Consider the following 26,732-nt stretch of genomic DNA (forward strand, 5'->3'; position numbering starts at 1 on the left):
TAAAAATTATATAAGTACAGAGACAAGGGATAACCCTTTCTCAAACCCCTAGTTGGTCTATACACATTGCAAAGGGATCTATTCAAGAGAATAAAAATACTAGTAGTACTCACACATTGTAAATTGAAATCGCACCAACGACTAGAAAATTCAAACCACTTAAGGAAATCAATCAGGAAATATCACTCAACTATATCAAAGGCCTCCGACATATCGAGTTTAAGACTCATGATACAACTTTTAAATTTAGTACTTTTCTTTCTATGAAATATTCATGAGTAATTATAACATTATCATGAGTATTTATATTAGGAATATAAGCATCCTAAAAATGAGAAATAATTTTGCTAAGAAGTGGCATTTAGATATGATTTTGTAATTTGTGTTACACAAAGATATGGATATGAAGTCAACTGAGATGAAGCGTTGTTCTTTTTAGGAATGAGGGACATAAAATTGTGATTTATTTCTTTCAGAACATCTTGTTCAAGAAGATCGAGATTTTCTTTGTAAAATTCTGGAGGGAAACAAACTAGACCAGGGGCAGTCCAGTTTTTTTTTTCAAGAAACGAAGAGAATGAAAGACCCAAATTTATTGATAATAAAATATAATCACACAATATTCAATCATATCCATAAATCGAAATACATGATTAGTACAATAATCTTGAAATGAAAGAAATAGAAAAAAAAAGCACTAAATATATGGAAACTGATATGGGAATTGATATCTGCTAATGGTTTCTCACCATTTTATTGGATACTCTCCCAGAAGATATGATGCTTCCGTAAAAATAGTAATATGCCCAAATTCAACACCGAATTTTGTACTCTTTGATCATCGCGTCCATAAATGGTTGAACAAAAGATTGAACACAATCGAAGGCCCTCAAGGAGATATATGGGTAACAAAATCCCATCTGTTTGATGGTTTCCTTGGTTTCACAAAGAGATATAGGCATTTACAACATAACATTGTCTTCATCAGTGATACACGGAGTTATACAGTCAAGAAAATCTTTGTGATGCATTGGATTGGTAGTGGTTCTAATACCTCTGATTAACAAATATTCCTTCTAGCTGTTGTCCGTCATTAGACCATTGGCTATCATTAAGTTTCAGGGATTCTGCATGTTTAAAATGCCTTTTCTTGTTTAAAAAAATATGATGAAAACTTGTATTTCTATCAAAGCATTTAATAGACTCAGTTCTAGACTTTTGAGCATAGAAATCCTCTTGCACTTTTTGGCAGTGCTTAAGAACAAGTTCTACTTGTTTTATTGCATCCATATTCTGAGTACATTGAGGTTGATTATTCATATTATGAAGCTGTTCACAATAGTAAAATCTTCTTATCAATATTTTCAAAATGCGAAATTTTTCACAATTTGAGTTCATACTTCTCATGTCTAAGTTTATTAGTCACTTGATAAACACAAGATCCCCTAACATTCTTGGCATAAGCATTCTGAATTAAATTTACCGGATCTCTGCTCCAACATTGAAAGTATCTGTAGTTTTTTTTACTAATATGGTATTGTGGGTTAGTCACCAAAATGATTGGGATATGGTCTGAAACTATAGAAATAATCAATATGGAATACCTTAGTGTTAGAGCACTGCTCGGTCAAACTCGCAAGCGTTGCTATCTCAAGCTTATTTGTCAAGTTTAGTTATCAAAACTATAAGTCTTGAATTCTAATTTACTTATTATAGCTATGTCTCGGATTAGGATAGAACGTGTAGTTGAGCTTTAGACTTCACGGTGTTCATTGATTAAAGACGAAGAACTACTAAGGGGAGCTTGTGGAACTTCATCAACAAAAGGTATGTGGAGACTTGAACTCGTCTATCACTCAGAAGTCTATTTCTATTATATCTTCTATTAAGACAAAAGTCGTATAGCTATATAGACTTTTAATTATACGCATTTGATATTTCGAACTGAGTTTAACTCACTTACATATTTCTCGAAATATGTGTTGGTAAGCTTTCGCTTTAAGCAAGTTCATCTTTTATTCTTGACGAAAGTTAAAAGATGATCATACGAAAATCGTCTGGTAACATCTTATATGATTTGTGTGAGACTGTCATTTGATGTAGACTCGAAATGTTTCGTATTGATCATTTGATCACTTGAAAATTGCTTTGAAGCTAATAGTTTGTGTGAGACATCTATTCTCGTCTTCCAAGAATGTTTCAATGATTAAAATGAGAGTTTATAACAATTAACCTTTGATTGGATATAGCTCAGTATGGTACTTGTATGCTAATTATTGCAAGTGTATTCCAAGTCCGGGAATTTAGTAAGCATACTCGTATGCGTACTGATTCAACAGTTGAAGTCCGGGAACTATAGTATGCATACCCGTATGCATACTGATTCAATTGAGTTTGACCATGAACGACAATATGCGTATCCATTTGCATACTGGCGAACAACACCAAGTCCGAGAACTCAGGTATGCGTACCCGTTCGCATACTTGAGTGGGTTAAGTTCTAAAATCGGTTATGTATGTTTACATACTCATGAAAAATAAATTTATATAATAAGGAATACAATCTTTGCAAACCATGGCTATAATATTCATGAATTGATTCAAGTGAATCAAAACCGATTTGCTTAAACTGTGTCTTGTATACTTCTATGAGAATATATACAATTGAAAAACTCTATAACCAGTTTTATTTGAGTCATTTGAACTTGTTGTGATTAAGATGAACAAGGTTGATATTAAAGTGTTCATATGGCTAACTTCGGTTAACTATTGTTGAGCCAACTAAGTGTACACGTTTAGGTACGGTTACCTATATCTAAATGAAGGTACATTTCATTTGTGTGTAACAAGCTAAGACAATCTAACGGTTGAAAGATCGATATTATCTTGAATCTAATCACGTTTTCATTTAACGGTGAATATTGAATGCTTTGTTACCAAGGTAACATTGATTTCAAACCCTGATTTGAATACTATATAAGGGAGAACTCTAGTAACCGGGAAACCTAATCACCACACTCATGTGTGATACTAGTTGCGACTAGAGTCGATTCTCCTCGAACCTAGGTTTTTCCTAAAACCATTATAGGTTAACGACTTAAATACTTCATTGGGATTCTGAAGCCAGACCCAACTATTTTATCTGTAGTTACGTGTTCTGATCTTACTTTGTTCTATCGTATTGAGTACTATCTTCTCTAAGATTTGCTCGAGATTGAATCTATGATAGGTAAGATAAAAAGTAATCACAAAGCTTTTCGTCTCATTCTTTTTGATTCCATAATATCTTGTTCCGTTACCTTATGTTTAAGATTATTGTGAGGTGATTGATATTACTAGGCTGTTCTTCGAAATATAAGTCTGGTGTATCAATTGGTTCATGTTCACCTTGATTTATCAAAATACGGAACAAAAACTCGTAGGTATTTTTGTGGGAGACAGATTTATCTATTCAATAGACTTTCCTTTGTGAGACATATTTGTTTATCAAGTCTTCGACTTTGGGTCGTAGCAACTCTTAGTTGTGAGTGAGATCAGCCAAGGGAATCAAGTGCGTAGAGTCCCGCTGTGATTCAAAGACGTAAGGAACGCGACGGTAGCTTAATAAGTGTGAGATTGGTTGGGGTTCAATCATATTCCAGTACGAAATTAACTTGTACGGATCATTATGTAAGGGGGAGTGGTTTTCATTGTGAGATGAAGTATTGACTAAGGGGGAGTGATACATATCACCGTAGTATTATTGTCAAAGTTGTGATACAATTGAACTTTGATGTTATGTAATAATACTATGACACTGTATAACAATAATCGGGAACATATGTTTTCAACAACAATGATGCTGAGTTAAACACGTTCAGAATCACTGGAGTATTTGGAGTGACGAAGAATTCAAGGATTGTTGAAGAACCAAGGAAATCAAGAATGTTGGATGAGAAGCTACAAAGTTTATTTATTTTGTAATCCATATGTATTGATAGTTTTGTCACTAAAATTGACAAAGGGGGAGATTGTTAGAGCACTGCTCGGTCGAACTCGCAAGCGTTGCTATGTCAAGCTTGTTTGTCTACTTATATCTATGTCTCGGATTGGGATAGAATGTGTAGTTGAGATTTAGACTTCACGACGTTCATTGATTGAAGACGAAGATCTATCGAGGAGAGCTTGGGGGAACTTCATCAACAAAAGGTATGTGGAGACTAAAACTTATCAATCACTCAGAAGTCTATTATATTCTGTCTCCTACTGAGACTAAGTCATGTAGCTATATAGACTTTTACATTATACACATTTGATATTTCGAGCTTAGTTTAACTCGCTTATATCTTTCTCGAAATATGTGTTGGAAAGCTTTTTGCTTTAACTACACATCATTATTCTTGACGAATTTAGTTGGAAACAATTTATTTTTTGGAAACTAAACAATAAGTCAAAAGATGATCATGTGAAAAATTTCCTTGAAACATCTTACATGATTTGTGTGAGACAGTCATTTGATGTAGACTTGGAATGTTTCATATTGATCATTCGATTACTTGAAAACTACTTATAAGCTAATGGTTTGTGTGACACAGCTATTATCATATTCTAAGGATGTTTCAATGATTGAAATGGGAGTTTAGAACAAATAACCATTGTTTGGATATAGCACAGTATGCATACCAGTATGCAAACTGTTGTAGTATGATTCAGATCCGGGAACCAAGTATGCATACCAGCATGCGAACGGTTTTTACTTCAAAGTTCGGGAACCAAGTTTTCATACCCGTTTTCAAACGGTTGCACCCGAGTTCGGCCCGGAACGACAGTATGCGTACCCATTTGCGAACTGTCGTACATGACCAAAGTCCAAAACTTAAGTTTGTATACCTGTTTGCAAACTGAGTTGGTTTAAGTTCTAAAATCGTTAAGTATGATTTCATACTCATGAACAAATACATTTATATATTAAGGAACGCAATCTTTGCAAACCGTGGCTAAATGTTCATGAATTGATTTCTTGAATCAAATCCGATTTTGTTTCAATTGAGTCTTGTATACTTTTATGAGAATATAAACAATTGAACAACTCTATAAGTAACACAATTAGATTTATTTGATTGTCATTTGATCTAGAAGTGCTAGATGAATGTGGTTAATACAAAAGTGGTCATATGACTAACTTCGGTTAACTGTTATTGAGCCAACTCAATATACACGTTTAGGTACGATTACCCATATCTAAATGAAGGTATATTTCATTTGTGTGTAACAAGCTAAGACCATCTAATGGTGGAGAGATATTTCTTTCATTTTAAGCAAGCTTAGCTTGAACCTTAAATCAGGTTTTAATCTAACGGTAAATATTGATTGCTTTGTTTCAAATCTATCAAACCCTGATTTGAAGACTATATATTTTTTAAGGACAACTCTAACAACTGGGACACCTAATCCCCACACCGCCTGTGTGATACTAGTTGCGACTAGAATCGATTATCCTTTAACCTAGGTTTTTCCTAAAACCATTATAGGTTAACGACTTAAAGACTTCATTGAGATTAATTCTGAAGCCAGACCCAACTATTTTCTTTGTAGTTGCGTGTCCTGATGTTACTTGTTCTTTTGTATTGAGTATTATCTTCTCTAAGATTTAATCGAGATTTATCTCCGATAGGTAAGATATAAAAAGTAATCACAAATCTCTTCGTCTCATTCTTTGTGATTTCATAATAACTTCTACTACCATATAGTTAAGTTATTGTGAGGTGATTGATATTTGTAGGTTGTTCTTCGGGAATATAAGACCGAATTATCAATTGGTTATTGTTCACTTTGATTTATCAAAAGATGGAACACAACTTCATAGGTACTTCTGCGGGAGACAGATTTATCTATCATAATAGACTTATCTATGTGAGATAGTATTGTTTATAAGGTATTCGACTTTGGGTCATAGCAAATATTAGTTGTGGGTGATATCAGCTAAGGGAATCAAGTGCGTAGAGTCTTGCTTGGATTTAGAGGCGTAAGGAATATGATTGTACCTTAATCAGTGTGAGACTTGGTTAGGGCACAACTACATTCCGGTCTAAAGTTAACTTGTAGTAGGCTAGTGTCTGTAACGGCATAACATAGTGTGGTGTTCAAATTTGGACTAGGTCCCGTGGTTTTTCTGCATTTGCGGTTTCCTCGTTAACAAAACTTCCTGTGTATGTGTTATTTCTTTTCCGCATTATATTTGTTTATATAATTCACATGTCACAAGTTGTGCGTAGTTTAATCAATTGGTAAATCCAACCTTTGGTTGTTGATTGGAATTGATCGACACTTGAATGTTGGTCTTTGCTACCGTTCAAGTTGTTCCCCATTATAATCAGACTCACATATTCTATCTGTTTGATTTGCTGATTACTTTGAGAAACAAAGATATAACTCTTGGATATATTTCCTTGATTGAGTCTGAATGTCTAGTTGATTCTCTTGGAATTATATTGGAGTTAGTCCATACATATTGCCGAACGAAATATTGGGTGTGGTTGTTAGACCCCCGCTTTCTCAGATTCATATCCTCTTCTTATCATTACTACCATGTTTTTATCTCGAGAAGGGAATCGCTGTCATATATGTAATTATCACCGCCCCTTACAGCGAAAAGAGGGTTCTTTAGAGGAACAATGGGATTTTGAGGGTGATAGTGATTTCTTTCAGAGCGATGGTATTGGTTTTGGGATTCTGAGATAAAACAGAAGAAGAATCATGTCTACTTATTTTGTTTCCCCTGTAGGCTCGATTGTGTCAACCAATAATATGATGCCCATCATTAATCCCAACGACAAAATCCGTTGACTCAATGAGTATAGACTCGTTAAAAAAACTGTTTGAGTTGGAAGATTGATTCATATTATCTTGGTCTTCCTGAACCTCCAACATATTTTCTAATAACTGTTTCATTCCTCCTCGGTGAATATGAAAATCATGTTTTAATGAGCCAAGTCTTCATGCTCTTCTTCCTTATGAATTATGACAAAACACTTAGGCCATATTTTCTTTGGATGCTTTTCATAGTGATATCTTACCCAGACCTTTTGTATCCCTTTTAAGAGGCTTGCTAAGATCAAATTCAATCTTAGCATTAATAGTTTTGCCAATTTTCTCCCCCTCCTAGGTGATTCTTATTCCCAGGTCTTCCAATGTCGTTGCAGATTTTATCAATAATATCATTATCCAAATGCTCCAGCTCCAAGTATTTGAAATTCACATTGTTGGTTCTTAATTTTGAAGTTAGACAGAATCGCAATGGAGTTATATACTTGAAGCACCAATAGGTAACCAATAATAGTCCTTGGTGTTTTACTATGGAATTCATCAACAACCTCTTTGCTACCAAACTTAAAGACGAAGAGATTTATACCCATTGTTTTAATCTCCAGATTTTTGTACTTCCTCCAAATAATTGGAATATATTTCTTGATTTCTTACATGTCAAGCTCACCGTGAGCTATGATTTTTCCTATAAGACTGTTAGACCATTCACATGCAACAACATCAATTTCAGCAGTAAAGATTAGGTTCTTCTTAAAGGATCTGATAAACCCCCATAAATGGTAGTTCTTTGCATAATGTTTTTGATAGCAGAAATTTAGATTAAAAGCTTGAAGCCATTATGCACAAGTTGGTATAACCGTGAGGGTATCCTAGATGATATGACCAGGATAAGTACCTAGGGTTAGGGTTTTCGAAACAGGTTGGGTATGTGAAATTTCTAAATACGATATGGATGAATTTTTGGTAACTGACAAAAAAATCCGCAGGTTTAATTTAGGAACCGAGAATTCAAAATTTTCAATTTCCAAAAATTACGTTAAGGCAAAGGTACCCAATTTACCCTTTTCATGAGAGAACCCGTAGTTGAAGTAAAGGTCAATGGTGAAATTTCTAATTGTTTTTAGATTTAAATTCATTTGTTGGCGGGCAAAATCATAAACCTGGATAGGTGACAGGGTAATCATATATAACATTAGTATTACAAGTAACGTTATTTTTAGATTTTTGTTAAAGGGAGAGCAAAAATTGATCTGAGGAGTGTAAAAATAGTAGTTAACTCACTAACTAGGCTCAACCCCTAGTTTATTTCTAATTCGGTCTAAGTTATCCTTGATAGCCGGCACACGTTTCTCGCACATTCATAAGAACACTCCCTTTGTGGTCTTCTTCTTCCGTAACAAAATCATGAACCCTAGAAAACTTAAATAAGATTTTTGAAATCTCCGCATTAAAGTAATAAAACGAAAATTGAGACAATAAAGAAATGGTACTTGAGTTCGGAAAGAACAGCGAGAAAAAGAGCGCGACAGAAACAAGTCCACTACCAGCAAGTTAGGGTCCAACTAGTGACCGTGAAGATGGGTTTCTAAAGAGTAAGAAGCATATATATGGATTTGAAGCCGAGAGGCAAATGAAATATGGGGTACGAATTTAATTTAAATTCGGGAAAGATTCGAGGTTATAATTCAAATCACAAAAATATGGACGAAAAAAATAAGTATGTATCCAGAAGATTAAAGGAGGAGAACGAAAAACACTCAGAAGCTAAGACATGGCAGAGGAATAATTTGAATGTGTATAGGCCTCTGTTCTTAATCACCAAAAAGTCAGTAAAGTTGCCGGCGTTGCAGCCATTAATAGAAGATGGTTTGGCGTTACTACCGCTACCCAAAATCCAAATTATTTTCGAATAATATTGATATTACAGGATCAGATCCGAATGAATTTTGAATTGTCCGTACATTCATCTACACCGTTAGCCGACAAGTTTGGGATTCAGACTGATAGAATTACCTGTTATTTTTACCAGCATATAACAAGGGTGCATACTTTTATCGTCACGGATTTAAGTATCCAACAAATCATGGTTTTTATCGGAAATCATATACTAATTCCTCGGATATATATATCATCATACAACAAGACCCTTAACATTGTAATCATGCTTCAACCAGAAGCCAATATACTATTGAAAAGATCTTGGTCGAAGCCAGTTATATTTCGCGACAACCAACAAACATTACTGAACTAGGACCTACAGCTAATGCAAAAACAGTATGGAAAAAGAAAAACATGCAGAGAAGAATCACAGAAATCTAAAAACAGTTAGAGCTTGTTATTGTTTGGTCGAAGCCAAAAGCTTTATGAACAGAAGAACAGTGCTTATTTTCCGAAATTCAAATTTAGAAGTCCACGCGTGTCAGTGGAAGTACACAAAGTCTTTGAAATTATCTTTTTGTTTATATAAAGTAGACCTGTGTACTACTTTGGTCAAAACCTATCGATTTAGTAGGTACGTTGCACAAATAATATTTTGTGGAAAAAGTACAAAATTGTACACAAAACAGCCAATAAAACCCATGGTTCAAGAGAGTTTTCAGTGGAATGCCATGGTGGAGGTGAGCTGGATTTCACACCTTTCCAAAATATCCCACCATTTTCAATACAAAACAGAGCCAACTGACCAAGTTGAGGTGAGTCTTCTTAAAATGTGATTACAATGCGGATGCATGGTTCTCGAGAGAGAAGTGAATTACTTTTAATGAGTGAAGTTATTGCCAAGATCTTCCAATGCAGATTTTGATAGACCCCGAGAAGTTATCAGATGATTACAGGCCCTTAATTTCTCAAAGAATCGTTTTCTCTCTTATACTCCCTCGGTACCACTTATACACGGGTGATAGAAAATTCTCTTAGATTAAGAAAAACACATTGAATTTATAATTTTTTATATTTTTTCATGTTTTATCTTTGTCCTATTAATAGCTCAATTATACATGTACCATTAATAAGGGCGTGTATGAAAATATTTACCTTGGAAATAGTAATCCAACAAAATTCAACATTCCGCCTATATAATAGGTACATAGGGAGTATATTATAGTTTTTTACATTTTCCCATGCCAATGATCGGCTCTTCCATGCACAAGATAACAAAACCCTTTTTTCAAAATCTGTAAAGTTTTTAAAATCTCTATTCAGAATTAGATTGAAATGTCACATGAACACTCAACAGCGCTAATTCAAACTCTTATAGGACGATGCAATTTAGAAGTAGTTTTTTTTTTATTTTTAGAAATCAAAAAGTAAGAAATCAGTTTGGACGTGGAATTTCAGAACGACTTGTAGAAGGAGAAAAGTCAACCTTTTGTGAAGTAAAATATCCGAACGCCTGACTTCTGCTTCTGGAACTCATAAGCAGAATTGTATCCAAACACGCTATTAATATTTAACTAAAATGTTTTAAAAGAGTCCAAAATGGAATCTAAGCAAAATTTGATGCCTCTACTTATCCCTTTTGACTAGGGGTGTGTAACGGACGGACGGTTGCGGATTAGGGGTCACCCGTAACCGAACCGTTAAAGTTGCGGATTTGCAAAATTGAACCGTGACCGGCCCAATCACCCGCGGATTTAACCTTTGCGGATCCGCGGATTGTACGGGCCGGTTGCGGGTTAACCGCGGATTTGACCTAGTTTTGATTGTACTTGTTGGGCCTAAATTCAGTTAGTGTTAGGGGTGTGTAACGGACGGACGGTTGCGGATTAGGGGTCACCCGTAACCGAACCGTCAAAGTTGCGGATTTGCAAAATTGAACCATGACCGACCCAATCACCCGCGGATTTAACCTTTGCGGATCCGCGGATTGTACGGGCGGGTTGCGGATTAACCGCGGATTTGACCTAGTTTTGATTGTACTTGTTGGGCCTAAATTCAGTTAGTGTCTTAACTTAGTTTTGATTGTATTCAGTTAGTTAACTTAGTTTTGATTCTATTTGTTGGGCCTAAATTCAGTTAGTGTTTTAAGGACTTTACTTCTTTCTCTTTGGGCCTAAATTCATTTAGTTAACTAAGTGATCAAAGAACTTCACTTCTTTCTCTTTGGGCCTAGGTTCATACTCAGGTAAGAAAACTTTGCTTCTTTCTACGGTTGCGGTAATCCGCGGTTTTCAAATGACAACCGCAACCGCATCCGCACCGCATGCGGATTTGAGAATCCCACCCGTGTCCGGCCCATACGTCTTGCGGTTTGGGTGAAATCCGCAATTTTGCGGACGGATACGGGTTAAATCCGCGGTTCCGGTTTTTATGCTCACCCGTACTTTTGACCTATCTTAACTACTACTAAAAGAGAACAAAACAAGAGAGAAAGTTGAAAGCCCACAACCATCACAAAATACACCGGATGAAACAACATTAGAGGAGTTTTGAGGGTTTTTTTTGGGAATCAATACCACTCTTGTCATTTTTAGCCTAACTAAACAAACAACTTAACTCCAATTTTGCCTATTGATTAATAAAACTAGTCAAGGATTAACATTAAATTAAACGAAGCTCCATAGGAAATCTCCAAGTAATAAGACAGAATAAGCTTTCATATGTACAGCTTAACGGCCAAGTATTTGTAAATGCTTTTGTATGGACTTTACTTGTTGGACTCTTGCATATTGTAAGTTCTTAATCTTGTATGGAGAATAATAAAGGGTATCAATGAAAACAATCCTAATCTAGTTAGAAGTTAGTATGCACAAGTTGGATAACATAAACCATCTATAAAATTAGATTCTCTTTATTGTTGCCACAAGGTTTTGTGTCTCCTAGCTAGTGTTTTATGGAGAACCCAAAGAGGTTATCGCTATTCACTTGGACAGTTCATTGTACGGTCAGTTCGAGAGAACGATGGGTCGAAGTTTCAACTTGTCCAAATCCAATTATAAAAGTTCACTCACCTTTTAAAATTATGGATGTTGATGAGTCTAAGCTGAAGCTGTCAGCAATCACAAACACTATAAAAAACATAATCAGTAATAGCTTTCAATCAAAGATCGCACTTACATGCGACTGTAAGTCTTACTCGAATCAGACCAACTAATCCTATGTGAAGAAAATGGGAAACACAAAATTGAACATTCGTTCACCTCCAACTCCAACACCAACGCAGTGAAGGCGCACCTTTTGTAATGTTCAACTGGGGAATCACTATATGAAAAGCCCAACAATGATGCGGTTGATTAGGCCCATCTGTTGTTTCTAAGTTCTTGTCGTTTTGGTTTTGTTTGTTGTTTGAATTGCTCTCCACATAAACTCTAGCAAAAGAGAAACCGGCGGCTAGTTTACGATAATTTCATAGTATGATAAAAATCATAATCCATGTTACTACCAATTGTTAGTTCTCTTGATAACCAAACGTTTTTGGCAGATTCATTTGAAGGCCGGAAATTCTTGTATGTGCACAATGATATTAATTTAAAGAGTTTCTGCTGTATTATCTAACTTTTCTTTTTGTGGAGAGTAAGGATTATGGTTGCTAGTTCTGTTTGTGATATTAGAAAAAATGTTTAGTAATTGATTATTGAACGGCATCATTTGACATGTGTTCTTAGCGAAGTACTACACCATTGCGTATAAAATGGTAGGAATAGTTTGTAAATAAAAATAATCAAATTACAACCCAGTTGCCAGTTGGGATGCATATATACCAGATATTCAGATTTTATTTATTGTTTCTCCTTGCGAATGGTTGTTTGGATTACTTCCTTCTCCCGCCAATTCAAAAGAACGATGCCAACCCAAAATTTAAATTTAAGCGCCACATACCACACTGCACTATCCTCGAAGTTCACATCACAATAAAGGCCCACAATTGTGATGTTTAGCTGATGAATGGATGCAAATGGGCCTCATGGTTCATAATTCACTAGGAGACCAAAATGCTTCATGTGAGTATGTGACCCCAAATGTGTCCATGTCCTAAAACTAGAGAACTATGATTTTGGGATACTGAAATCTTATTAGGCATACGGAATAAAGACAAAAAAGGATGTGAAATAACATAATGAGAAATCTCCTTAACCAATTTTTTTTTATGACAAATTTACCGTTTATGTATTAGTGTTAGTAATCTGGATTAGTGATTAAACTTTTGTTTAGTGATTAAGATAATTTTCAGAACTATAAAGGTTTGTTTAGATGAAAAAATTTGGGGAAAAAAAAATCAAAGTTTTTATTGAGAATGAGAGAAGGAGAAAGTGAGAAATTTTTTCTTTTTGATTCAATGGAGGATGAGGAGGGTCATTCTTCATCTAAAAAACCTAGGAAAATACATATCAACTACAACAATGATCCAGAAATGGCTGATTTCTTAGATTGTGAGAATGATTTTACACAAACTCAAACTCAAACTCAAGATGATGATTTTTATGAGCCAAATCCATATGATGAATACATAGATGAGGAACCCAATGCTTCTAACACACATGTACACTTCTATTTAATCTCACTATTGTAGCTTGAAATCATCAAAAAATTGTATTTTTTATCGTGGTTCGTCGAACCAGGACTATGTTCGACTTAAAAATATAAGCCGAACCCACTAAATTGATGAACAGTTCGGCTAGCTGAATTTGTTAAAGTTATACGTCGAACCTTCATTTTCCAACTTCCAACCTATTTGCAAGATCTTAGTTCGGCTTATATTAAAGTCTAATAACAAGCCGAACTTATTCCTGAGAGTTAGGTTCGGTTCTCACTCTAAATATCGTATCAGCCGAACTATATATTTTTCCAAGTTCGACTCATATTCAAAAAATCACAACAGCCGAACATGATACTGATTTTCCATGAAACACTTAAATTCATATACATTTAGGAGTTAGGCTTTTTATTACATATGTTTTCTATTGTGCAGCCTTTTCATAGGATGAACCAAACAAAAAAAGTGAAAATTACTATAAGTGTTAAGAAAGTGAAGTCTAATGATGGAGAATACCAAGGTCCATATTAAACTCATTAAAATCAATTAGATCTTATCTTCAACTTCAATATAATGAAAACACAAACACAACGCAAAAAGAATGAGGTCATTCCGACATCGGACGAAAAAGTTATGGCCAAAACAAGATCGAACTTGAGTGTGCAAAGAGAAGGTTCGGCTGATAACTCAATAACACGAGCTAGCCAAACCTAGAGCCTGCAAATCAATATTTTAGAAGTGTTTACAGAGAGAGGTTCGGCTTGAAAGTGATCTAATCGAGTCAGCCGAACCTGAGAACCACCTGGGGTAAATTTCACTTCTCAGGTTCGATCGGAAAGGTTTGCAAGGTATAAGCCGAACCTGACACTGTTCTGGGACATATTCAATACACATTTTTGGGTTCGGATAAAAATTGACATTTACGGATTAGCCTAACTATTCATAGACACTTTCAGGGTGAAATTTCAAGAACAGTTTGGCTCAAAACTCAACTCAATTATCAGCCGAACCCGCTACTGTAACCGTCAAAACCCCTAAGTTTTTAACAATTTAACCTATTCAATCCATGAATAACAACACATAAAAGATTCGGTTTGTAGGGAATACCTTCTTACCCTCATTTCAGTATTTGGAGCTTCAAATGGTTGAATTTCCGATTCAATTTCTGGTTCGATTATAGTTTTTACACCTTCATCTTCAATTGGTTCTTCTTCTTTAATTCATGGATCAGAAGAGGATTTAGAACACCTGACGTTTGCTTTTCTCTTTGTACGATCCATTATATAGTTCAATTTAACCGATGATCGAATTTTCACGAATCAATAATTAATTACAGTGAAGAAAAAAAAATCTGAGAGAAAAGGAAGGTGGTTTAGCTGGAGGAAGAAGAAGAATTGTTTAGGATAGTTTATTTTTTGATTTTAGGTTCAAGGGTATATAGGTAATTGAACTACCTAATAGACATCCCTTATAAATTCACCTAGGATGGGAAAACTATTTTGTATGCCTTGAAAGTTTTTGGTATGCCTAAAATCATAGTTCAAACTAGAAGAATGTTTTGGGGACTGTTATCAATTTCTGGGGAATACTAGGCGATTAGTCCATGTCCTAAGATTGGGAAATATATCAAGTGTTTAGGAATTAGTAGTAGCAAATGACTAAGGAATAAGGGGTACTCTACTGATAGAAAATGACTAACTAAGTTATTGTAGTTACCTAAAATCTGAGAGGCTGAGCACGAACAACCTTCGCATAAACCACGCACAATGGCCGTTCAAAGGCTGCTTCAGTCATAGGGAAGAGATTTAGGGCTGGTCTTAGGGAGGGAAGCAAATGAAGAGAGAGATTAGAGAATTCTAGGGTTTGAAGAAGAATCGCTCTTAGAGGTTAGAGAAAAAAGATCCTCCTATCTTGGAGAAATTGAGGACCTATTTATAGATGAATTCTCTAATCTCAAGTTGGTGAAGATAAGGACTGCTTTCCGTGTCGTGCGGAGAAATTCTCCCATCTCTTCAGGAATAGATAGAGATAAACTATGTTGAGTTTATCTCATTATCCCACCGCCTTTACTCTCTTCTGCGGTGAGAAATAAGCCGGGTATTTCTCACAGGTGCCGTTGACCGCCAGACCAAAATCCTAATTATTATCCCCCCATTTGTGTGAAGCTGAGTCAGCCTTTGTGATGACGTGTTAAGAGAGAGAAATATCCTCTTTAGCTGAGTTGGCCAAGATAGAGAGATATTCTTCGATTTGTAAGAATGACTAGGATGAGTCACGTGAAAAGGCATGAATACCTCAGAATTCGTGTGGAGATCCTGAAAAGGAGACTCGATTCCTACATGAGGCTCGTGCCTACCATGGGGAATATTCAGCCTTGTCTGAGATTTCCCTAGAAATTTGAATCTCTTTGAGATTTTGAAGAGAGATTTGAATCTTTCTGAGATTTTGCAGACGGATCAAAATCTCTACGAAGATTTTCTTAACAGATCCGAATCTTTCTGTGGTCAGCTGGGACTCGTCCTGGAGAGAGAGAAAGACTTTGTATGCCCGATTAATGCCTCTGCGGGACTTTGGATCACTTTTCTTTGACCAGCGTATCTTGCAGATATGTTTTAGGAATCAACCGTGTGTCCATATGATGGGCCAACAAGACTAGTCTATTTCGAAAGGATGTTCTAGGAGTCTGTCGAAAGGTCCCGGAGGCATAATAACCAGCGTATTTTGGGTGGATGTCCAAGGAGTTATTCGGAAACCTCAGTAAGTCGAGTCAGAGCCTAGAGCAGACATGACCAGTGTATATCGCGATGATGTACTAGAAATCAGTCCTTGATCTCAAATAGGGTGAGTCGTGCTTATAGAGACATGCATATCTCCGCTCTGGGTCATAAGTCCGCTGGGGACGTCTTTACGCATCTACAGAGCCTACATGACCAGCAGTATCTCGTCGAGGATATATACTAGGAATCGTGGCATCACAATTAGCTGCGTCTCGCGACGATATGCTGGAATTGTGCCTGTGACGTTTTAAGCTCTACAGAACCTACGTGACCAGCAGTATCTCTTCGAGGATGTACGCTAGGAGTCACGACATCACGACCAGCAGTGTCTCGCGGAGACGTATACTAGAAATCGTAGCTAAGAGTGTCTTGAGGGCCAAGGGATTAATCTCTACCGTGAGAGTTGAATTTTGTCTATGGTCTTGAAACGACACTTTTGCCGCTTATCTAAATTTCACCATCTACATTAAATCCCCTACTCAGAATAGAACCTTGATTGTTCTATGATGAGCATATAGATAGTTATGAATCGTTTAGGCATGAATTTACAATCTTTCTTACGGAGTCCACAAATTGACGCTTAGTTTTTGGTTGATTTGATTCTGGACTTCGAATCAACTCTGGACTTGGAAGCTTTCTGGAACTTTGTGTTAGAGCACTGCTCTGTCGAACTCGCATGCATTGCTATCTCAAGCGTGTTTGTCAATGTTAGTGATCAAAACTATAAGTCTCGATTTCTAGTCTACTTATAGATGTCTCGGACTAGGACATAGATTGTGTAGTTGAGTCTTAGACTTCACGGCGTTCATCATTTAAAGACGAAGAACTACTAAGGAGAGCTTGTGGAACTTCATCAACAAAAGGTATGTGGAGACTGAAACTCATCTATCACTTGGAAAGTCTATTTCTACTCTATCTCCAATATTGAGACATAAGTCGTGTTACGATATAGTTTTGTATTATACACATTTGAGATTTCGAGATGAGTTTAACTCGCTTACATATTTCTCGGAATATGTGTTGGCAAACTTTCACTTCGACCAAGTTCATCTTATATTCTTAACGCAAGTCAAAAGATGATCATGTGAAAATTTCCGAATAACATCTTACATGGTTTGTGTGATACAATCATTTGGTGTAGACTTGGAATATTTCATTATGATTATTTCAATAACTTGAAAATTACTTTAATGCTAATAGTGTGTGAAAACGGCTATTGTCATCCTCTAAGAAAGTTTCAATGATTAAAATAAGATTTTAGAACACTTAATCATTATTGGATATGACTTGTTGTGTACTCTTGCACATATGTAATCCATGTACGGGAACTATAGTATGCGTACCCGTACGAGTACCTGTCGGCTTGAGAAATCCGGGAACCTAAGTATGCGTAAACGTAGGCGTACTAACGTAAGGTTCATGTTCGAATATTTATGTTGGAATTGGAAGTACGCATACCCGTTTGCGTACTGGCGAAACCCAATGTTAGTCCGGGTATTTCAAGTATGCTTACCCGTTTGCATACTTGAAAGTTAAAGTTTTAAAATCGGTTGTGTACATGAATTTAAACATTTATATAATAAGGAATGCAATCTTTGCAAACCGTGGCTATAATGTTCATGAATTGATTCGAGTGAATCAAACCGATTTTGCTTCAATTGTGTTCTTGTATACTTCTATGAGAATATAGCAATTGAACAACACTTTAACTAGTTTCATTTGAGTCATTTGAACTAGTTATGGTTAAGATGAATAAGGTTATATGAGAGTGATCATATGGCTAACTTCGGTTAACTATTGGTGAGCCAACATGGTGTACACGTTTAGGTACGGTTACATAAACCTAAATGAAGGTACATTTCATTTGTGTGTAACAAGCTAAGTTCGATCTAACGGTTGAAAGATATTAGCTTGGTTGAATCAGGTTTTTCATCTAACAGTGAATATTGAATGCTTCGTTACCAAGGTAACTTAGATTGCTAACCCTGATTTGAAAACTATATAAAGGACAACTCTAGCAACTGGGAAACCTAATCCCCACACTTCTGTGTGTTAATAGTTGCATAGCTAGAGTCGATTCTCCTTTAACCTTAGGTTTCTCACGAGACCATGTAGGTTAATGACTTAAAGACTTCATTGGGATTGTGAAGCCAGACCCAATTATTTTCTCTGTAGTTGCGTAATCTGATCTTGCTGTTTCTATCGTGTTGAGTACAATTGTAAAATTGGCTCGAGATTTATATCTCCGATAGGCAAGATAGAAAAGTAATCACAAACACCTTCGTCTCATCGTTTGTGATTCCATAATATCTTGTTTTGTTAATCAATTAAGATTATTGTGAGGTGATTGATAATACTAGGCTGTTCTTCGGGAATATAAGACCGATTTATCAATTGGTTCCTGTTCACCTTGATTTATAAAAAGACGGAACAAAAGCACATAGGTATTTCTGTGGGAGACATATTTATCTATTCCAATAGACTTCTCTGTGTGAGACAGATTTGTTTATCAAGTCTTCGACTTTGGGTCATAGCAACTCTTGGTTATGGGTGAGATCAGCTAAGGGAATCAAGTGCATAGTATCTTACTGGGATCAGAGACGTAAGGAATGCAATTGTACCTTGAATCAGTGTGAGATTGATTAGGGTTCAACTGCATTCCAGTCCGAAGTTCATTAGTAGTAGGCTAGTGTTTGTAGCGGCTTAATACAGTATGGTGTTCAAAGCTGGACTAGGTCCCGGGGTTTTTCTGCATTTGCGATTTTTCTCGTTAACAAAATTCTGGTGTCTGTGTTATTTCTTTTCCGCAATATATTTTGTTATATAGTTGAAATATCACAGGTTGTGCGTTGTATCGATCAATTAGGAAATCCAAACTTTGGTTGTCGATTGAAATTGATTGATCCTTAAACATTGGTCTTTGGTACCGTTCAAGTTACTTCTCTTATATTCAACCGGGCTCTTAAATTTCTATTTGCTGATCGCAGATTGAATTGAGAGATAAATATATAAACTATTGTATATACTTTTCTCTAGATTGAGTCTGACTGTCTAGTTGATTCTCTAGAAAGTATATTGGAGTAAGTCCTATCAGATTGCCAAATGAATTGTTGGGTGTGGTTGTTATACCCCCGCATTTTCACTTTGTATTAGGAGACCCTACTAGCGCGAAAATTGAGCCTTGATGAAGTAAAATTTACGTTTTGAGAGACTAGACTTGCGAATTAGGGTTTCTTTGACAAAAACCTAACTTCTTCCTTATGTGCAACTCTGAACTTGGAATTGACCCTGGACTAGGAATCCTTTTTAGGCTTTCGCATTGGGAAGTGTCATGGAAATAGAGTCTTGCGGAGGAAACTTCCATCTTGGTCGAATGAGATTTGCAAATTAGGTTCTACTTGGACAAAACCCTAATTTCCTCTCTGTGTGCATCCTTGAGCTTCCGAGTTTGTGCAAGTGAGTATTTGGGGAAGAGAGGGATTTGAGAGACTTCGTGGCTTCCCTTTAGGTTGGAAAAATCCTATGAGAATAAATTGACTCTTACTTTTGAAGTTACAGATTCCTTATCCCATATAAACTCTGAATTTCGTACTACACCCAAACTTTGATTTTCTTTTTGTCCGCGTCTGATTCCGTCAGACACTCTAGATATGCTTTAAGAGACTTGATAGGCGTGCATATGTATTGAAGGGTTAACACCTTGTATGACGATAACTCTTTCAATCCCTTATACTAATCAGACACTCTTTTTCGAGAGAAAATGCCTATCTTTGAAACCAAGGGTATTTTTGTCAAAAGCTAGTTTGAGCATGATTTTTCTGACATGAAAGAATTCGTGAGACTCTTTAGGCATGGTCACGTCTTTATATAGGGAGAGAGACACATGTCTGGTCTTGGTTTTGAAAATTGTGTACTCAAACTTCCTTGTTTGAACTAAACTCCCTTTATTTTCTTTAACACTCTGTTTTTTCTGGATTCCATTTCAATCCCATTCTTCTTTGAACATTTAGAGAACTCAATATTCACGTGTATGAGGCCTTTGGAATGATTAGATGAGAGCTTGGTCGGTCTCTGGCTCTATTAAGGTTATATTCTTTGAAAATACTCAAAATTGCAATATAAGGATATTTTGGTCAAAATCCATTATGAGATCATTTTTATTAAAGAGTAATGATCTAAAAGGTATTGAGTGAGGATTAGAGAACCGTCCAAGATAATGGGAGAGGCTCGGTCCATTCTCTTTTTGAATAAATCCATTTTCACCAAATTCTTGAAATTTGGATTATTTTCGTCAAAACCCTAATTCTCTTCGACCTTGATCCCTATGAAAAAAATCCGAGAGAATAAAATCATGTCTTAATGGCCTAGGAGAGCATTCTCACGCATAAAAAGGGCTTGTCCACGGCTTGGAGGTATTTTAGAAGAAAGAAAACCCTCAGTTTCCTTATTTGATCCAAATTTCTCTAATTTCCTCTTTTAGCTCCAACTCCTTTTGCTTTTGCTTCAAGGCCTCCATTTTAAAATCAAATTTAAAGAGAGATATATTTTTATGTGCCATAATATTTGGAAACCGTTCTACCTCCTCCCATGAATTCTCTTTCCATATCTTTGGTCGTGGCATGCATATATATGTATATATATAATATATACACATGTAGTTGAATTTCATGAGCAATTTTCATTTTCTTCTTTTATAGAAAAGAAAAATTCATTCATATTATTCATTCTTTTGGTTATAACTTACTTTTCATCATGTCTTCAGACACGCTCGACGTTATGATTTCCAGTGATGTTAATAATAGCAGCGATTCCGCCCATTCTCGCCAGAGTTCGATGAAACCCTTAAATCCTGTTAACTCAGCTGTAAAACGCAAATATTCTGACCAGGTATGCGTCCATACTATTAATTCGTTATTTATTGTTTTGTTGTTTCATATTCTGACAGAATATATTTCTGGAAAATCATATAATGCTCAGGCAAGTGATGTTGAACGTATGCTAGAGTTCCCAGGCAGGCGAACCAGAACTCTTCCTTGCCAAACTATACTGGAAGAATGCTACGATGAGATCCAGGTTGGTCTTGCGATTTCGTGCACGAGCACTTGCTTTGTTGGAACTCGAGTTTTAGTTTTCATTGATGAAGCCGGGTTTAAAGTGCTCAAAAATAGTCGTCTATTCTTCATACGTATTCGGCTTTGAAACCTCGACCACGATTATGGAAAGAAATAGAAAGAGCTAACCAATGCAAAAGGAATAACTTGACTTTGATTTCATTAGGTTAACCATCTAGGGATACGCTTTCGACTTTAGTTTCCCACTTCCTCGCTCCTCATTGTGTGATAATCTGAATTGATAAAGGAGTCCTTGTCTTGTTTAGACTCCTGACATGCCCCAATGTTTCAACATTACCTTTTGAGTATGATGACTTTAGTAAATCTCCTTGGATTAACCAGAAACATGTCTCCTAATTGATTTTCCGTTTATACTCTTCTATTATGAATCTAATACTCTTCATAACACTCAGGTTGCTAATGCAAATGAGAGAATTGAAACTTGTAGTGGAGTAGGAGTTACCGTGAATTTTAGCCAGATCATAAAGCGTAACCCTCGTTCTTTGGAATTCTCAGATGCTAACATGGAAGATCCAATTTCTTCTTCACTTAAGACCTATACCGCCGAGTTGTATGGTGATGGTTTAACCAGTGGTCTTCACTTCATCCCAAGCATGGAAACTATTTACACTGGTTATGAAATTATAGGTGGCTTTAGTGTTCCTAGTCACCATACCTTGTTGTATTCTGAAATATGGGTGAAATTTGGCCATGTTGCTACAACCGAGGTTTTGAAACATAGATCCCTTCTTGTTACGTTTGTGGACGAACTTTTGTCTACTATGGAGGAGATGGGTTCAAAATCCTTCAATGAGATTACCAAAGAATCGATATCCAGATGGGAAAAATGATCTCTTCTTGCGAAGGCGTTCTCTTCAACATAGGAGGGTTGCGCTCGGAGTTTGAGTCCATTCAAAAAGGAATATGCAACTCTTCAAGAGTTCCCCGATTTTTCATACCCTGTCCTGGTATTGGAAGAACAACAACTAGTCGAGGAAGGATTGGCTCTCGGACTCATAAAATAGAATTTTGACAACAAAGTTTCGACTTATTTGCAGAAGGTTGGAACATGGGCACGCAGGGAGAAGAAAGTGCTGAGAGGTTTCCTCTAAATGGTTTTTCTTTTTTTATTTCGAATGATCTCAATTCCATAGGTTAAATAGGTTTTGATTTGAAATAACGTTACTTAAAACTTCCATGAGATATTGCAATTTTCTCGTGAAATTACATTTTATTAAGAAAAGAGATGTTCACTTCTAAGCAAAATACGCCTTAAGCCACTTTCCATTCATTTCCATACCTTCCTGCTTGCCATTCATGTCTGCTATATCGTAATATCCACTAGTTGTAGCCTTCGAGATGACTAATGGCCTTTCCCAATTAGGGGAAAACTTCGGAGCTGACTGATTTTGCCGAACGTGTTTTCCTGTCATCAAAACTAAGTCCCCAACTTGGAAAATTCTTGGCCTTAGTGCTTTATTATACGCGCTCGAAAGTCATTGCTTGTAAATATCAATATGCTCTTCTCCCTTAGCGCGCCTGGCGTCCACTGTATCCAGATCCGCTATTCGGGGGAGGGAGGCCTCAGTCGCGTCCCACTGAACTCCACTTTTGTCATAGCAATTCGAGCTGACTGAATATTGATTTCCACAGGTAAAATTGCATTTGCTCTGTAAACTATGGAATAAGGCGACACACATGTAGAGGTCCTAGGCGCAGCCTGATACTCCCACAATACGAACGGTAATTGCTCATGCCAAGACCCAGGGTTATCATACACGATTCAACTAAGAATACGAATCAATGTCTTGTTAGTACTTTTGGCCAATCCGTTTCCCTGGGGATAGTAAGGGGTGGAAAAGATATGTTGTATACCATATCCCTATATCATATCATAAACCTTTTAATTAGCAAACGGGGTTCCATTATCTGATATGATATACTTAGGGACAACAAACTTGCAGATTATGTGCTCCTTGATAAAATCTGCGATTGTAACCCCTTTCATACTTTTAAGAGGGATAGCCTTTACCCATTTAGTAAAGTACTATGTAGCCGTTATTATGTACTCATGTTGTTGCGAAGAAGGCGGGTTAATTTAGTAAGGAATGCAGGGGAATGCTTGGTGCATGGTCAAATCTGCATGAGTCTGACACTTGTGACATTTTCGAACAAAAGACGCAGCGTCGTCTTCCATTGTGGGCCAGTAATATTTTCCGTGTATCTGAAGAAACATCCTTCTCTTTCCCTGATGTTCCTTGTCGTGGACTTCTTTGAGAACAGTATCCGTTTCAGTTTTTCCCAAGCAACATAATAAATCTCCTTCGAAACTTTTCCGATACAAAGTCCCATTATGATAAAGAAATCTCTTGGCTTTCATGGAAAGTTTAGCGGCCGCACGTTTTTCTGAAGGTAAGACATTATCACGGAGTTAAAGGATAAAGGGTTCTCTCCAATCTCCACCATCATTGATAACAAACGATTCAGCTTGATGAGGAGGCTCCTGACAATCAGGACAGGCTCCTTGCAGTGCCCGGGCTTGAGCTTCCATGGTAGGCCAGTAGTACCCCAGACGTTGAAGTCTTCTATATAGGGTAATATCTAATGTATTACCACATATCTCCTTGTGAACCATCTTCAATCGACGTTGTGCCTCTGTTTCTCCAATGCACCTCGATAAGGACAAGTCAGGATTTCTGCGATACAATACGCCGTGATGCATGAAGAAATTCTTCAGTTCTTTGGGATGAATATTTTTCTAGGGTGTTGGGTTGTTAAGTTCCTTAATTATTTAGGATATCCAGTCGTTATGCTCATCAGTATCTTGTTCAAGCCACATTGAAGGAATAGTACTCCTTTGGACAGTGAAATTCTTCTCAGTTCCTTCAAGCTTGAGTTTTGATGCCAGGGTAGCATGGAAGTCAGCATGGTTGTTACCTGTACGCCCCACGTGAATCATGACTGTTTCAGAAAAATGTGATAGGAGTTTTTGTGTTTCGGCTCTATATGGCGCCAACGTAATCTCCTTTAATGAGTATAACCCATCCATTTGGTTTATCAATAATTTAGAATCACATATGACTTCGAGACGTGAAGCTCCATCTTGTTTGGCTAATGACAACCCTATCAGAAATGCTTCATATTCGGCCGAGTTATTGGTACATTTAAAGTTAATCTTGAATGAGTGAGAAAATATCTCCCCAGTCGGGGATACCAAAACGATACCAGCTCCTCATGTTCCAGTGTTAGGGGTGGCTGACCTATCAAAGTAGATAAGCCATTCATCATTTTTTAGTAAAGAGATATCTGGGAATTCTCCGGGTACGTCTTCACGTAATGAGGTAGTATCCTGTCCTGGAAAAGTTGCTAGGAGATATGCTCCGACTTTCCCTTTTATTGCTTTTGGATTAATGAAATCTATGTCCGATTCGGACATCTGTAATAACCACCATGCCGTTTTTCCATAGAGAACAGGTTTTGCCAATAAAAATCTTATGGGATCTGTTTTGGTAATAAGCATGACTTTGTTTGCCAAAAAATAGTGTCTGAGCTTTTGGATGACGAACACAAGGGATAGACACGCCTTTTCTACCTTTGGATATCTCAGCTCTGCTTCTTTCAACGTACGACTGATATAATAAACTGGGTGTTCGGTCCCATCATCATCCTCTTGAGAGAGCAAGGCACCAATTACTGTATCACTCTAAGCCGTGTATAAAACTAATAGCCGTCCCTGCAGCGGAGCTTTCATGACGTTAAGCGAGAGTAACAATCGCTGAATATGTTCGAAGGTGTGCTGTTGGGAGGAAGTCCATCTGAATTGAGCATCTTTTTTTAAGCAAAGGAACAAAGGCATCTACGAACTGGGCCAAGCCTGGAATGAATCTCCGAATGTATGAAGCTTTCCCCATGAAACTTTTAAGTTCTTTCGTCGTTTGCGGCGGGGTCATGGTGGTTATCGCTTGAGATTTACTGGGATCCACTTTAATCCCTTCCTCAGTCACCTGGAATTCTAAAAACTTTCCGGAGGAGACCTCGAAGGCACATTTTAAGGGGTTCATCCGAAGATTGTACCTCCTGCATCTTTCAAATACCTGTCGGAGAATTTCAAAGTGGGACGCTCTGGTTTTTGACTTTACAACCACATCGTCAACATAATCTTCAATTTTTTTATACATCATGTCATGAAAGATCGCCGTCATTGCTCTTTGGTAAGTGGCTCACGCGTTTTTAAGTCCAAAAGGCATGACAGTGTAATAAAAATTCCCAATGGGAGTGCGGAACGCAGTTTTTTCGGCATCTCCCTCGAACATTTTTATTTAATTATATCCGCTATAACCTTCCATAAAAGAAAACATGGCATGGCCGTTAGTGGAATCTACCATCATGTCAATATTTTGTAATGGAAAATCATCTTTCGGGCAGCACTTATTCCGATCTCAGAAATCTACACAACACCTGATTTTTCTTCTTGACTGGTACAATATTTGCTAACCATGTAGGATGTTGGATAGGTTTGATATACCCGGCTGTGAGCAGCTTCTGTACTTCAATTTTTTTACGTTCTTCTACTTCATGTTTGAAGTGCCTTGGATGTTGCTTCACTGGTTTAGATCCAGGAATTATATGAAGATGATGCATTATCAATTTTTCGTCTATCCTTGGAATCTCTTCATAAGTCCAAGCGAAAATATCCTGGTATTCTTTGACTAAAGCTACCAATAGGGACGTTCTGCTGGTGCCAAGGACGCACTGATAGGTATAGGTCTAGGAGATTCCTTAGTTCCAATAATTACCATCTCAAGGATATCTGTTGTGGACGTTGTACCATCTTGCAGTTGGAGGAGGTGCTTCCTGGATATCATCTTCCTCTAGATTATGGGGTTGATCAAGAATTCGGGGAAGAGGGCCTCGTTTCTCCTTGTATTGATCATATCTGGTTTCCATAGATCGTTTTTATTAGAATTGATAAAGCTTCTCATCTTGATAATGGCCATGTTTATAAACTAACCTTGCAACTGAGTGGACAACCTCCCACTGTGGTCGCCAAAATGTAGTTACCTAAAATCCGAGAGAAGTTATAAGTGGGATTCTAGGGTTTCTGAAAGTGATTTACGGGAGGTTGAGAACGAATAATCTCCGCCTAAACCGCGCACAGTGGCCGTTCAAAGGATGCTTCAGACATATGGAAGAGAGTTAGGACTGGTCTTACGGAGGGATTCACATGTAGAGAGAGATTAGAGAATTCTAGGGTTTGAAAAAGAATTGAGAGGTTATGAGAATAAATAACCTCATAGCTTGGAGAAATAGAGGACCTATTTATAAATTAATTCTCTAATTTCAAGTCGATAAAGATAAGGATTGCTTTCCGTGTCGTGTGGAGCAATTCTCCCGTCTCTTCAGGAATAGATAGGGATAAACTAGGTTGAGTTTATCTCATTATCCCATCGCCTTTACTCCCTTCTGCGGTGAGAAATAAACTGAGTATTTCTCACACGTGTCGTAGACTGCCAGACCAAAACCCTAATTGTTATCGCCCCATTTGTGTGAAGCTGAGTCAGCCTTTGT

The sequence above is a fragment of the Papaver somniferum genome, chromosome 8, assembly GCF_003573695.1.
Source record: "Papaver somniferum cultivar HN1 chromosome 8, ASM357369v1, whole genome shotgun sequence".
NCBI classification, from domain to species: Eukaryota; Viridiplantae; Streptophyta; class Magnoliopsida; order Ranunculales; family Papaveraceae; genus Papaver; species Papaver somniferum.